At 39.1% G+C, this 14,223-nt stretch overlaps 1 protein-coding gene across 4 annotated transcripts in view; it reads right to left on the reverse strand.

Annotated features, from left to right (window-relative positions):
• The window catches only part of LOC126180116 (IQ domain-containing protein E-like), a 288,384-nt gene that overhangs the window by 104,739 nt on the left and 169,422 nt on the right, over nucleotides 1-14,223 (reverse strand). The window lies entirely within an intron of this gene.

Raw genomic sequence — 14,223 nt, forward strand, 5'->3', positions numbered from 1 at the left:
ACTATTCAGGCTTTGCTGTAGGTCTTTTTACTGAAAGATTGCCAAAATTTATTGTCAGTGACAAGGGTGCAGAATGTTCTTCTTCATAATTTAGACTATTTTATGAAACCAAGGACTTTTCACAGTCTGGAACTGCACTGTTTCATCCTGGGCCAATGCTCTTGCTGAAAGAATTGTATGAACTTTCAAGTCACACATGATGAAGCTTGTTCAACAGTGCAATAAAGACAATGCTTTGCTGATCTCCCTCTCTCAGTACAGAACCACTCCACATGATGCACAATCTCCAGCTGAGAAACTCCATGGAAGACTGTACTTTTTTTTTTTTTTTTTTTTTTTTTTTTTTTACTGAATGATCTGGTACTTATTTCAACATTCACATATGGGAAAAAGACTTGGGTACCAGGCTCAGGCATAGAGCAGTCCAGCAATATCATGTTTAAAATTCAATTTTTACAGGGAGTCACAACACACCATAAAAATCAAATCAGGTTGCACAAAGCTCACATGCATGCAAGCAGAAGTCCTAGGCTGTTTTCTTTTACAGAATCAGAAGACCTGTAACAAGCTAGCTATCTGAGGGGCCTTCCAATCCAGCTGGCAGCTACCCCCCCCCCCCCCCCCCCCCCAACAGTGCAGTGCCTCCAGGGAGCCCCAGTTGCATCCGGCCAGAGACGAACCCATGGAAGTGGATATCGCACCTCACAACTCAGACCAGACTAAGGACATCGAAATGGTGAAAGCTTGACCAGTTGCTAACTCATTGTTATTTTGAATGGGATTTCCATGATGCTGTGGGCAACTGCCAGGGGGAGCAACATACATGCACCCACCAAATACAGAAAAGAGCAAAGAAAGGAAGCAAGACACTAATGAAGCCAGATGGCTTCATCTGCTTCCCTCCCCTCCTCTGAGAGGAGGGATGCTATGCGCCAGGCTTAAGAGCTATACAACAAATGCAAGGAGAGACTGTCACCACTGAGGCACAACTACTCACAACCACTCACCTAGTAAACCTAATTTTCAGCAGCTTCCAGACAGCACTCAAAAATCTGGATCATGTTCAGCTTCCAAACCATATCCATCAGTGCCTCATACTCATCTGTCTATAGTGTTGCCAGCCACTGAAGAGAGCACTGCCAATTAGGAACTATTTGGCTTCTGTCTAGAACTTGCGGAGATGGAAAACATTCCATTGACAGACAGGATGCCACAGACACTCATACAGTTCTCATCCTACAGTCAGATGATACAGTTCAGCACCTGCAGCCACCTCAGTATAGTTCACGCACCCTACACTAAAGAGCACAGTACAGCAATTTCTGTTCAGAAAACAACAGTTCTAACTTAGCAATTGATGTTTACAGAACAACAAACTACAGTCAAACAGATGTCTGCATAATTACTTTCAGTCACAGTGACAACACCACAGACTGCCAAGGAACAGCAAAGTTATTTAGATTTCAATAGATTAGGTATGGGACATCAAGTGTCATACATAAAACTGTTACCAAGAGTTAAATAAATTTTGTATCTGAACCCACATTTTGTCCATTGTCACACACCTTGCAAGAAAGCCGTCTTCATCTGCTTCAAAGTGACAGATGATTTCTTCACAACACGGAACACGCTCCCGTCTCTGATCTGCTTTCAAGCCACACCCAGACGAAACTTTCTGCATTCCCAAAATATCTGCAACAATGTCTTGAATACATCCATGGGAGACTCTAAATGTGGTTTCAATTGCTACATCATTGTTCAATGATCTTGCAAATTCGTATCGTGAATTGCAGTCGCTGTTTCAACAGTGGCACAGGAGACAGGTCTTCCGCTCCTTGTCGCATCTTCCACACTCATTCTTCCATGTTTTAAGTTGGATGCCCAGTTTTTCACTGTTGCATAAGACAGAGCACTATCTTTAAGTGTATTCCACATGTGCTCCACACTTTGCTTGGGTATAATTCCCTTCAAATGAAAATATTCAATCACAGCACATTTCTTGATTCTCTCGACATTCACAATTTTGCTTACACTACAGTATACAATGCATCCTGGTGGCAAAACTAACAAAGCTGGAGCCACGAAATTTAACTTGCATACCCACAAAGAGTCACCGTAAAAGTAGGTGGTGTCTGTTGCATGAGGCATTACAGTAACTATTTTGGACTAGAAACTTTTCAATCGCCCCACATGTTATGGTTATCAAGAAAAATTGTGTCCTCAAGGTACTGAGAACCATTTGAGTGAACCACCCCACTGTTTCAGTAATGTCTGCTGAGCATTACTGTTTTTATGCTAACACAATAGAAAACATTAAGGTTCCAACTAGATACTGGAGCCTCCATATGTATCATTAATGACAATACATACCTGTCCAGTGGAGCTCTTCTACTACAGCTTACTAAACATAGAATTTTTCTTATTATAAACAGGCAATCTCACTAAATGCGTAAATCATATTCCCAGCTATTTACAAAAATACTGTTATAGCAGATCTTACAGCATTAAATATCTTTTAATTGGATGCATTTTTCACATTTGGACTCCAAATCAATGATTCAGTCAACTTGATTTCAGAATGGATCCACTTTTCTGATTCAGAAGCAGCATGCCAAATATGAGTCACTTTTCGAACTAAGTGGGAGGATTGGAAAGTAAAGCACAATAATTTTTTTCTTCTTGAGTATTGCAGCTGGAATGTTGAAATTTCACGATGATGTACACACATCAATAAACGTTTTGCATCACCCCAGTTCCCAGAACTCCTGAAGATAGACGTTGACTGTGGATATTGTATCACAGACACAGTCCCTTTGATTGTTCAGAGACGTCACTAAAGCCACCCAAAGATGTAAACACCCATGCATGAGCAGCGTCTATTAGATGGAGGGGGGTCCAACAGCCGATCAGTTCCAGATATTTCACCAGGAAGGAGGTACATGACTTGCGTTGTGTGTAGTTCAGCCATGCCTAGACAGTCAATACTGTGGTTTGATCATGTCCACATTATTACTTTGTGCCAGGAAGGGCTCTCAACAAGGGAAGTATTCAGGCGCTTCGGAGTGAACCAAAAGCGATGTTGTTCGGACATGGAGGAGATACAGAGAGAAAGGAATTGTCAATGACATGCCTCGCTCAGGCTGCCCAAGGGCTACTACTGCAGTGAATGACTGCTACCTATGGATTATGGCTTGGAGGAACCCTGACAGCAACATCATCATGTTGAATAATGCTTTTCGTGCAGCCACAGGATGCCATGTTACGACTCGCGTGAGTTTTGTGCTGCCATACAGATAAGTGATTTAGAGTGTAATAAAACTCTGTTTAGCTCAGGAAACTAGTTTAATACATGTATTAGTTTGTTCTGCAAGCTTACTATTAAAGGTTTCACTTCTCTTTGCATATTATTCTAGAAAACGCAAAAGGAACATAAAGTAGGGTTATGATCGTATTCTTGCATACATTTTAGCACAGTAAAACTTATAGAATCTCATTTAATGTTTCTGTACCATTCCAGCAAGTTAAGAAAAGCATATCCCTTTGTTGTTTAACTCTTATTTTGCGAAACACAGCATAAATTTTAAATTCCGGTATCTGGAAACTTTGTACATATGGTAGTAGCTTTGTTTACATACAGTTGCGACTAGGCCTAGTTTTTGTAAACGTGTTTTTCTTCTTCTTTTCGGTAATCTAACTTATTGTCACTAAAGTAAGTTTGTTTACATATAATTAAGACTAGACCTAATCTTTTGTAAATGTGTTTTCTTGTTTTTCTGTAATTTAATTTGACTTATTCTCGCTAAAGTAAGATTTTTACCATGAGTGAAAAGTGCCTGACATGCCATAGAATAGTTAGCTCCAGGGTTTGGTGTGATGGGTGCAGTAGTTTTTTCCATTGGGGTGACTGTAGCGGCGTGGGAAATGGGGAAGTGGATCAGACTCATCAGTGGTTCTGTAGGATATGCAGTAGAGATAGAAAAATAGTGGAGCAGGAGGGGAAAATTGGTGCCCTTCAAGCACAATTAGAGCAGGTTAGGAAAGATCTGAACAGGTTAAGGAGGGAGAAGGATAAAGAGAGGTGGGAAGTGGCAACAGGTAACAGGAGTAACAGACCAAGAACTTTGTCAGACAACTTTGTGGTGAATATGAAGAATAAGTTTGACCTGTTGCTTCAATTAGAAGCTGATGAGCCTCAGACAGAGGTAGGTGTAGAGAGGGCACAACAGACTTTCAGTAGAAAATTGAATAAGAATGTAGGGAAGTCATTAAAGAGAAAGAAAGTTTTGTTCTTAGGTAGTTCACATGCCAGAGGTGTAGGCCAACTTTTGCAGGACCAGTTAGGATCAGAATACCAGGTCACAATTATTTTTAAACCAAGTGCTGGTCCGGGTCAGGCGACAGAGGATTTAGGTTCACTCTGTAGAGATTTTACCAAGGAAAACACTGTGGTTATTCTGGGTGGGCCAGGCAGTAGTATTGACAGAGATGCTGGGTACAATATAGAGTGTGACCTGGCAAAGACTGCATCACCAACGAGACATACTAATGTTGAGTTTGTGTCTGTTCTGAGATGCCATGACCGACCTCATTGAAACTCTTCTGTCGGAAGAGTTAATTTGGAGTTGGAACCGATGCTTGGGTCGGGTGCAGGGTCACATATTGGTTTGATTCCTGTTGATTCTCTCAGTAGGTGGGATTATACTAGACATGGCCTACACCTCAACAGGAAAAGGAAGGGTACACTGGCTGGGCTAATAGCAGGAAATGTAAGGTGGGGAGGCACTGCCATGAATGGTAATATACCAGTGGTCATAGGTGTTGGAGCAGCACCTATTTTAGGATAGGTAACACAGAATGAAGTCAGGTTCTGAGAGAAGTAAAGATTGAAACAAACCTTCAGTTTGATAAAGGAATCCAACAGCATAATTCTGGCACATTGGATCAGCGAACACAGCTGTTGGTTAAAAATTTACAGCAATCAGCAGAAATTTTATTTCCACCCGATTTCATCTCAGTAAATGTGAAATACCAACTATCTTTAGTACATCAAAATATTCAAGGGCTTAGAAGTAAAATTAATGAACTGCTTACGTACATTGATGAATTAGATTCATCGAACCCAGCTGATATAATCTGCCTCTCTAAACATCATGTGACCACTGGCATAGATATGTTAAACCTTACAGAATTTAAGTTAGCCTCCTACTTCTGTAGACAAAAGATGGAGAAAGGAGGAGTTGCCACATTTGTTAAAAACAGTTTTAAATTGAAGAATATTGACATTAATAAATATTGCTTAGAGCAGCACTTAGAGCACCTGCAACAGAGATAGAATTTCATAATAATTCCTTTATAATAGCAGCCATATACAGAGCACCTTCAGGGAATTTCAACCTGTTTATAAATGGTCTTGAAGATTTATTATCTCATCTAAAATTAAAAAAAACAAAGAACTAGTGGTTGCTGGTGATGTCCTGAAAAACAGTCAGTGAACAGTTACTGAAATCAGTTACATTGTCATTCAATTTAATTTCTACTGTAAATTTCCCAAATAGGGTAAACAAATGTTCTAAGACTGTCATTGATAATATATTTATAGACAATTCTAGGCAACTAAGCCACATTACAAAACCAGTAGTAAATGGGCTATCTGACCATGACATGCAACACCTAACATTAAATTTTGAAAATTGTCAGCGTAAAACATCTATCAGAACTGAGTACGGAAGGCCAATAAATCAGTCAAAAACTGAGAAATTTAGGAGATTGCTCAAAGAAATTAATTGGATGGATGTTTACAGCATCCAAGACACAAATGTAAAATACAAAACATTCATTTGAAAATTGTTTTCCCCTGAAGGTAACTCAAATTAAGCAGAAGTCTAATAAGAAACCATGGCTCACACAAGGGATAAAGATATCATGTGAGAGAAAAAGGAAACTCTATCTGATACGTAGGGACACCTTTGATACTAGCATTATAGCTCATTACAAAAATTACTGCAAAATATTGAAGAAGGTTATCCAGAAATCTAAACACCTGCATTATGAGAAGAAGATAAGTACACCCAGCAATAAAATAAGAACGATATTGGATATAGTTAAGTCAGAGGCAGGTAGGACCAGAAATGAGGAGGAACAAATAGCTCTAAAAATAAATGAAACCCTGGTAATAAACGCATGTTGTGTTGTAAACAAGTATTTTCTCTCTGTTACTGATAGCATGGGGTTGTCAGGTTCAGTAAATAATGCAATGGAATATCTGAGACTAGTGCACACAAGTAATCTCATTAAAATGGAACTGACACTAACTTCACCCAAAGAAATAGAATCCATCATAAAGTCCTTGAAATCAAAGCATTCTAGTTAATAAAAGAGTGTTCATGTGAGCTTAGTCATATCTTAAGTTATTTATGTAATCAATCACTTGTCACAGGAACATCCCCAGACTGGCTTAAATATGCTGAAGTTATACCTCTCCACAAGAAAGGGGACAAAGAAATGCCGTCAAATTACTGACCGATCTCACTTTTGCCAGCTTTTTCAAAAATCTTTGAAAAGGTTATGTTCAAGCGTCTACTTAAGCACCTTTGTGAAATAACATACTGTCAAAGTCACAGTTTGGGTTTCTTAAGGGTTCTGATATTGAGAAAGCTATTTACACTTACAGCGAAAGTGTCCTTAATTCATTGGACTACAAATTAGAGGCAACTGGCATATTCTGTGACTGGTCAAAGGCATTTGACTGAGTGAATCACAGCATTCTTTTAAGTAAATTAAAATATTATGGCATCACTGGTAGTGCTGCAAAGTGGTTTCAGTCATATCTTACTAATAGAAAACAAAGGGTGTCATTACGTAACACTTCAGCAGTAGACAATAAGACATCATCTGACTGGGAAGAAATTATATGTGATGTTCCCCAAGATTCCATACTAGGTCCACTACCGTTTCTTGTGTATATTAATGACCTGTCATCCATTACATTACCAGATGCCAAGTTTGTCTTATTTGCAGATGATACAAACACTGCAATAAATAGTAAATCAAATATAAATTTAGAAAGGGCAGGTAATCAAATTTTTACTGACATTAATAAGTGGTTCTTAGCCAATTCACTGTCATTAAACTTTGAAAAGACCCACTACCGTATTTACTCGAATCTAAGCCGCACTCGAATCTAAGCCGCACCTGAAAAATGAGACTCGAAATAAAGGAAAAAAAGATTTCCCGAATCTAAGCCGCACCTGAAATTTGAGACTCGAAATTCAATGGGAGAGAAAAGTTTTAGGCCGCACCTCCAAATCGAAACAAAGTTGGTCCATTGTAATATGAGACACAATTTAGGTTGAATGAATGACGATACAGCTACAGTAGTTTGGTTCGAGTCGTACGCTTGGCAGTGAAGCTTTACCAGGTAGCCATTGCTATGCGCCAGGCGCTCCGTCCGTATTTATACGGGTACCCTTCCTTTTTCACGTGCTTCGTCTGGTTTGAATCGATTGCTTATTTTGCTTTGATCTGATAAGTGCCGTTTTCTCTGTTATAGGTGTTTACGTCACTCTAAGTTGAAAATGCATCACTGTACTGTGTCATGCATTGTTTGTCGCATTCTGATAGTGCGTGTTTATGGCCTGTCGCCGCTCGCGGCATGGCTTGCTTTTGTGCGCACTAGTGCCGCTTACAACTAAAAAGAGGCGAATCGTCTCATTAGCGAAGCAATGTCAAGAGACTGCTATTTGTTGTTACTTACACTGCTGCTTTCTTTGAGAATGATCAACAAGAACCAAATAATAGGCTGTGTATGATAGAACACGTTCTGAACGAGAGTTAGGCGAAAATTTTTCTCCGTTTGAAAATCTTTGCGGCCGCTTCTTTAGTACATCAAATTCTGCACAGAAATTAGAGTCATCTTAGATTTAAAAATCTAGTCAGTTGCCGTGCTTCATTTCTGACTGTATCACTATTAGGCATAAGAATAATACGAATATCAACATGACACGATAAGTACATTCTTCCGCGTTTGCTGTTGTCTCACTCTAGTTTCGTAGTTTATTAGGCAGACAGGATTTAAATGAGATAGAAACAAACACGGAAGAATACATGGCAAAATGTTTATATTCGTATTATTCTTATGGTGAATGGTGAAGAGAATACTGCTTGTGATTCACATTTCATCAGGTTACTATTAGCAACCATCTCTTCTCACAGTTAGGAAAAAATTCAGAACGTAGAGTTGGCCATATTGAAAAACATCCCAGTCTTGCCAGTCGGATTTTCGTAGTACATTGAAATTCTGCTACATTTGAAGATGAACAATACGGAATTTGTATTTACTTCGTTGGATAATGTATGAAAATGCAGTGGTCTAAACTCGGGGCAGAGAAAAAAAAGCTCGTCTTCCACCTTTTTTTTTAAATTTATTTACTGACGCAGAGGTTTTGGCGCCAGTATTTATCTTTGTGCTTACAGAGCATGCCTGTGTAGCGCTACATATATTCGACGGCAGAAGTTAGTTGTGGCGGCACCTACCAACATTTTTCAGAACTTCCGCTTGCTTTGCACTCGATTCTAAGCCGCAGGCGGTTTTTTGGATTACAAAAACCGGAAAAAAAGTGCGGCTTAGATTCGAGTACATACGGTATATGCAGTTCAAAACTTCCAAGAGATTTCCTTCTGGTGTGTGTATAAAATATGATGACATGGAAATAGGACAAGTTGAGAGTGTAAAATTCTTGGGATTACAACTTGATAATAAATTCAGTTGGCAGCAACATACAAACGAACTGCTAAAGTGCCTAAACAAGTCTGTGTTTGCAATGCTAATGATGTCAGACATAGGAGATATAAATATAAAAAAAACTGGCATATTTTGCTTATTTTCACTCCATTATGTCATATGGTATCATATTTTGGGGTAACTCCACAAACAGAGAAAAAATTTTTAGAGTACAGAGTAGTGTAAATCCAAGAACATCATGTCGAAACCTATTCAAAGAATTGGGCATATTAACCACAGCTTCTCAGTATATGTATCCTTTAATGAAGTTTGTTGTAAATAATACATCTCTTTTCCAGCTAACTGCTTAGTACACAGTATCAATACTAGGAATAAGAACAATAGACATAAAGATTTAAAATCACTTATTTTTGCCCAGAAAGGAGTCCAGTATTCAGCAATGCATATTTTCAATAGGTTACCAGCAACCATTAAGAGTTTAGTTTCAGACAAGGCACAATTTAAACATAATTTAAAAGAATTTTTGGTGGCTAGCTCCTATTCCATCCGTGAGTTTCTCAAAAAGTGCAGTAGACCATTTTTACGAAAATTTATTATACTTTAATTTTTGACAATACTTGGTTGTAACAGCCAAGTAACTACCTACTGTGTGAATGATGGATGTATGGAAAGCAGATGTAAGTCTTATGTCTGTAAATAGTGGAAGTTCAATTTTAAATCTTATACATAATCTGACTGTTCTTAGCTGAGGATCACTGAAATGAATAATTTACTTTAATTTTTGACAATACTTGGTTGTAATAGCCAAGAAACTAGCAAATGTCTGAATGATGGATTTAATGAAAGCAGATGTAAGTATTAAACCTGTAAATATTAGAAGTTTAAATTTAATTCATGCACATAATTTTACTGTTTATTGACTGAGGATCATTAAAATTAATGAAATTCAAGTTTTTCTAATCACATTTTTGTAATGTGCTTATCTGACATGTTCCACACCCAGGAGGATTCCCTGAATAAGTAATCTAATCTAATCTAATCTCAAACTGTGCACAATAGGATGCATGATGCGCAACTTTATTCCCGACGTCCCTGGCGAGGTCCATCTTTGCAACCACGACACCACGCAGCATGATATAGATGGTCCCAACAACATGCTGAATGGATTGCTCAGGATTGGCATTACGTTCTCTTCACCGATGAGTGTCGCATATGCCTTCAACCATCGGAGACATGTTTGGAGGCAACGCGGTCAGGCTGAATGCCTTATACACACTGTCCAATGAATGCAGCAAGTTGGAGGTTCCCTGTTGTTTTGGGATGGCATTATGTGATACCGACGTACACTGCTGGTGGTCATGGAAGGTGCCATGACAGCTATATGATATGTGAATGCCATCCTCCAACCGATAATGCAACCATATCGGCAGCATATTGGCAATGCATTCATCTTCATGGATGGCAATTTGCGCCCCCATTGAGCACATCTTGTGAATGACTTCCTTCAGGATAATGACATCACTCAACTTGAGTGGCCAGTATGTTCTCCAGACATGAACCTTATTGAATATGTCTGGGATAGATTGAAAAGGGCTGGTTATGGATGACGTGACCCACCAACCAGTCTGAGGGATCTACGCTGAACTGCCATTGAGGAGTGGGACAATCTGGACCAATAGAGCCTTGATGAACTTGTGGATAGTATGCCATGATGAATACAGACATGCGTCAATGCAAGAGGATGTGCTACTGGGTATTAGAGGTACCAGTGTGTACATCAATATGGACGACCACCTCTGAAGGTGGTTTTTATGAGCAATAAAAAGGGCGGAAATGATGTTTATGTTGATCTCTATTTTAATTTTCTGTACAGGTTTCAGAACTCTCAGAACTGAGGTGATGTAAAACTTTTTTTGATGTTTGTAGTTTTAAGATTGTGCTACAAAGGATATTTTTTTCCATGTGCAGCTTTAGCTGGAGAAACCTGAACTATGAAACAAACACGGCACACATGTTACTGCCATCAACTTGAGAAGAGCAGTGAAACATAGTTTGATATTAGTGGGCCAAAGGGCATAAATAGGGTGAAATTCACAGGGACATGCATAGAATGTATGAGGATGACTGTATGGACCATAGCAATGTATCCAGGTAATGTGTATTCTTCCAGGATGGCTGCGTGAATGTTAGTGATTTGCCATGCTCCGGGCAGCCAATAACACCTGCAACCCCACAGAACATCAGAGCCACTGAGCCAGCAATTTTGAACGACTGCTTTATGCAATTGTGAATCTTGTTGCAACAGTTCAACATTTCCTATGGTGCAGTATACGATGCTGTTCATTACACATTGAAATTTTGTATAATTTTTGCTCTCTGGGTGCCAAAGAAAGTGACAGACAACCACAAGCGCCAGTGAATGACAACAAGCTTGGACCCACTTAACACATTACACCACAGAAGGGCACGATTTTCTGAAAAGAATCATTACTGGTGATGAGTTGTGGATGTTCAAAGTGACTCAATCTGCTAGGAAAGTGCTTGTGACAGTGTTCTGGGATATGCATGGTGTGCTATTGGTGGACTTTGCTGAACATGGGACCACTATGAATGCTGCAGCATACATGAAAACTTTAGTTACATTGCATCGGGCCCTTTGCGACAAACACCACAACATTAATGCTGATGGTGACAGCTTCTTCATGACAATCCTTGCCTTCATGTTGCTGCTCCTGATCATGAGAAAATTGCCAAATTTGGGTGGGAAGTGTTCCAGCATCCATCATACAGTCCAGACGTTTCACCATTGGACTTCCATCTGTTTAGTCTCATGAAGAATTTCCTGGCTGACTGACCCTTTGTGACAGATGTGGAAGTGAAATCAGCAGTCTGCAGAGGGCTACACTCCAACCAGATGGGCTTCTATGAATAGGGCACATTGAAACTGGTACCACGAAGAGAGAGATGCATTGAGAAGATTAGTGACTATGTAAAAAAGTAGGTACAAGATATAAGCTCATTTGTGATTTTTTTTGTTTTATTACCTATTAAACTTTTGATAATAAAATTACTGTGCATTATTTTCCAGTCTTCGCTCGTAGTTTTAGGCTGCACTCCAAGTTTTGAAGCAGATACCCTTCCAAAGCCAGAATTACTAGGCCTATTCCATTTGTGCACATTTCAAGAAAGAGTTACACCCTTTACAAAGCTAAAATGCCATTTCATCAATTTCTCATTGGGTTTCTCCATTAGTAATTATTTATAAGCTTAGAGGGTCATTAGGAGTTTGTGGTAATTCTGAAGCATTGATAAATGCAGAAGCAGAAGTTGACAAAACTATTGCAATACATAAATAAATAATGGTACGCCTCCAGGTGGTTATCACTCTCCTAAAATCAATTTACCTGATGCATATTTGCAAATTTCCTTTGATGTAGAATCCAGAACAATAATCATGATTAGCATGCCTTTCGGACTGCACCAATATAACCACCTACCTTTGGAATTGACAGTGCTCCAGCAGTATTTGGAACAATTAATACAGATGATTCCTCAATGTATAAATTAATCAGACAATATTATCATAACAGAAATGTTTCATGTAGATCACATGGTTAACCTACGGACATTATTCAGCATACTACAGCAGAACCATCTTTAATGTAATCCAAAAAAAAAAAAAGTTCAGCTTTCTCAACCAACAGTGGAATACTTACACCACATACTGAGCAAAGATGAGTGTAAGCCAACACACAAAGCATACTGAAGTAATAATTAAATCTCCTGCTAAAGAAAGATTAAAAAAACACATTGACAGGCCAAGTGAACAATTAGAGCAAATTCATTCTGAAAATAAGCCAAATAGGCAAACCACTAAACCAGATTAAAAAAAGTTGTGTAGTTCATTTGTTCACAGGATTGTCAGAAAGAATTTTTAACCTTGCCTCTCTATAATCCACCATTCAAGCCTAATAAACTTTTAGTGTTGGTTACTGATGCTTCTCACATGACATAGGAGCAGCGTTCTACCATAAAAATAATGGTTCAGAACAACCTATTGCATTTGCATCAGAGACATTAATATTGATATAAAAATGCTGTTAAAAATTGAGAAGGACACACTGGCTATTATTTATGCAGTTCAAAACTTTAGTCATCTGATACTGAATGAAGTTCCATCTGATTACAGATCATACGCCCCTTTTCTCCCTCTATCGTCCTACCAACTGTTACCAGACAAAATGGCACAGTGACCACACATATGGCTACTATAGCTATGCAATTTTCAATTCTCTATACATTATCACCCAATGGTACAATATTCAAATGCTAATGCTCTTTTTTTTTCTTCCCATGGGCCCAGTTGTGGAGTTTGACTCATTTTGTTTTCAATTAGATCATAGTTTGCAGAACACATTGTACAATTTTCTGCTTATAGTGAAAGAATTGTCACCACTCTTACTACAGATCCCACCCTCAGTGGGGTTCTCCATCACTTACAGTGGTAATGGATAGATTGATTGGCTGTGGATGCCCGTTTGGCACTATACATTTTTCATTCATGATACTTGCATTCAGTAAGGCATCCTGTTGCTGGCAATTTAGTCACTGCACCACAAGGTTGTAATTTCAGAACAATTGTGTCTGCCAGTCCTTAAACTGCTATGAGGCATGGTACATACAAAAAATTTAGCTCTGCAGCATATTCAATGACCAAGAATTAATGTGGAAAGAAAGGAAACCAGCTGGGCATGCACTGCTTGCTCGAAACAGTGGTCATAATCACTGCAGCAGTTCTCTCCATGATCAACACTGCAGAAGCTGCAGGAAAGAGTCACTACAGGTTATGCAGGGCCTTTGCTACACTTGATGTGGCTTCTAGTAATAAACTTCTTACCAGACTTCCTTATGTGCCCAAAATAACATCTATTACTACAGCAGTCATTATCATAAGACTTATGACTATTTTCACAACAAAGGGGCTCCAGGAACAAACATTTCTAATAATGGGCCACAATTTCCTTCTTCCAAATTTAAATCATTCTGTGACAGGAATGACATCTGACACTGCACCACTGACACTTTTCATCCAAACACTGATGCTAAGCACCTGCTGAGGGGCTTAAAGATAGTTGCAGGAGGCACTCACCACCATGCCATGAGACTATCCCCTAACAATTTTCCTAACCTATACAGGTCAACAGCAGTTACCGTATGCAGCTCATGTGAGGCACTAAATGGCTGTTGCATCTTCTGCAGCCACTGCCTCTGACAGTATCACAAGGGCAGCATCAAAAAAATGGCTGTTGCATCTTCTGCATCCACTGCCTCTGACAGTATCACAAGGGCAGCATCTGTACACACTACTTGTGGGTCCATATATTCAGGCATAATCCACTTGACGCTGGGCACAGTAATAGGTAATCAAGAACACCAGCTGTTCTCTGTTGTGGTTCATGGTGCACACCTGATGCACCACATGA

Source organism: Schistocerca cancellata, chromosome 1 (assembly GCF_023864275.1).
Source record: "Schistocerca cancellata isolate TAMUIC-IGC-003103 chromosome 1, iqSchCanc2.1, whole genome shotgun sequence".
NCBI classification, from domain to species: Eukaryota; Metazoa; Arthropoda; class Insecta; order Orthoptera; family Acrididae; genus Schistocerca; species Schistocerca cancellata.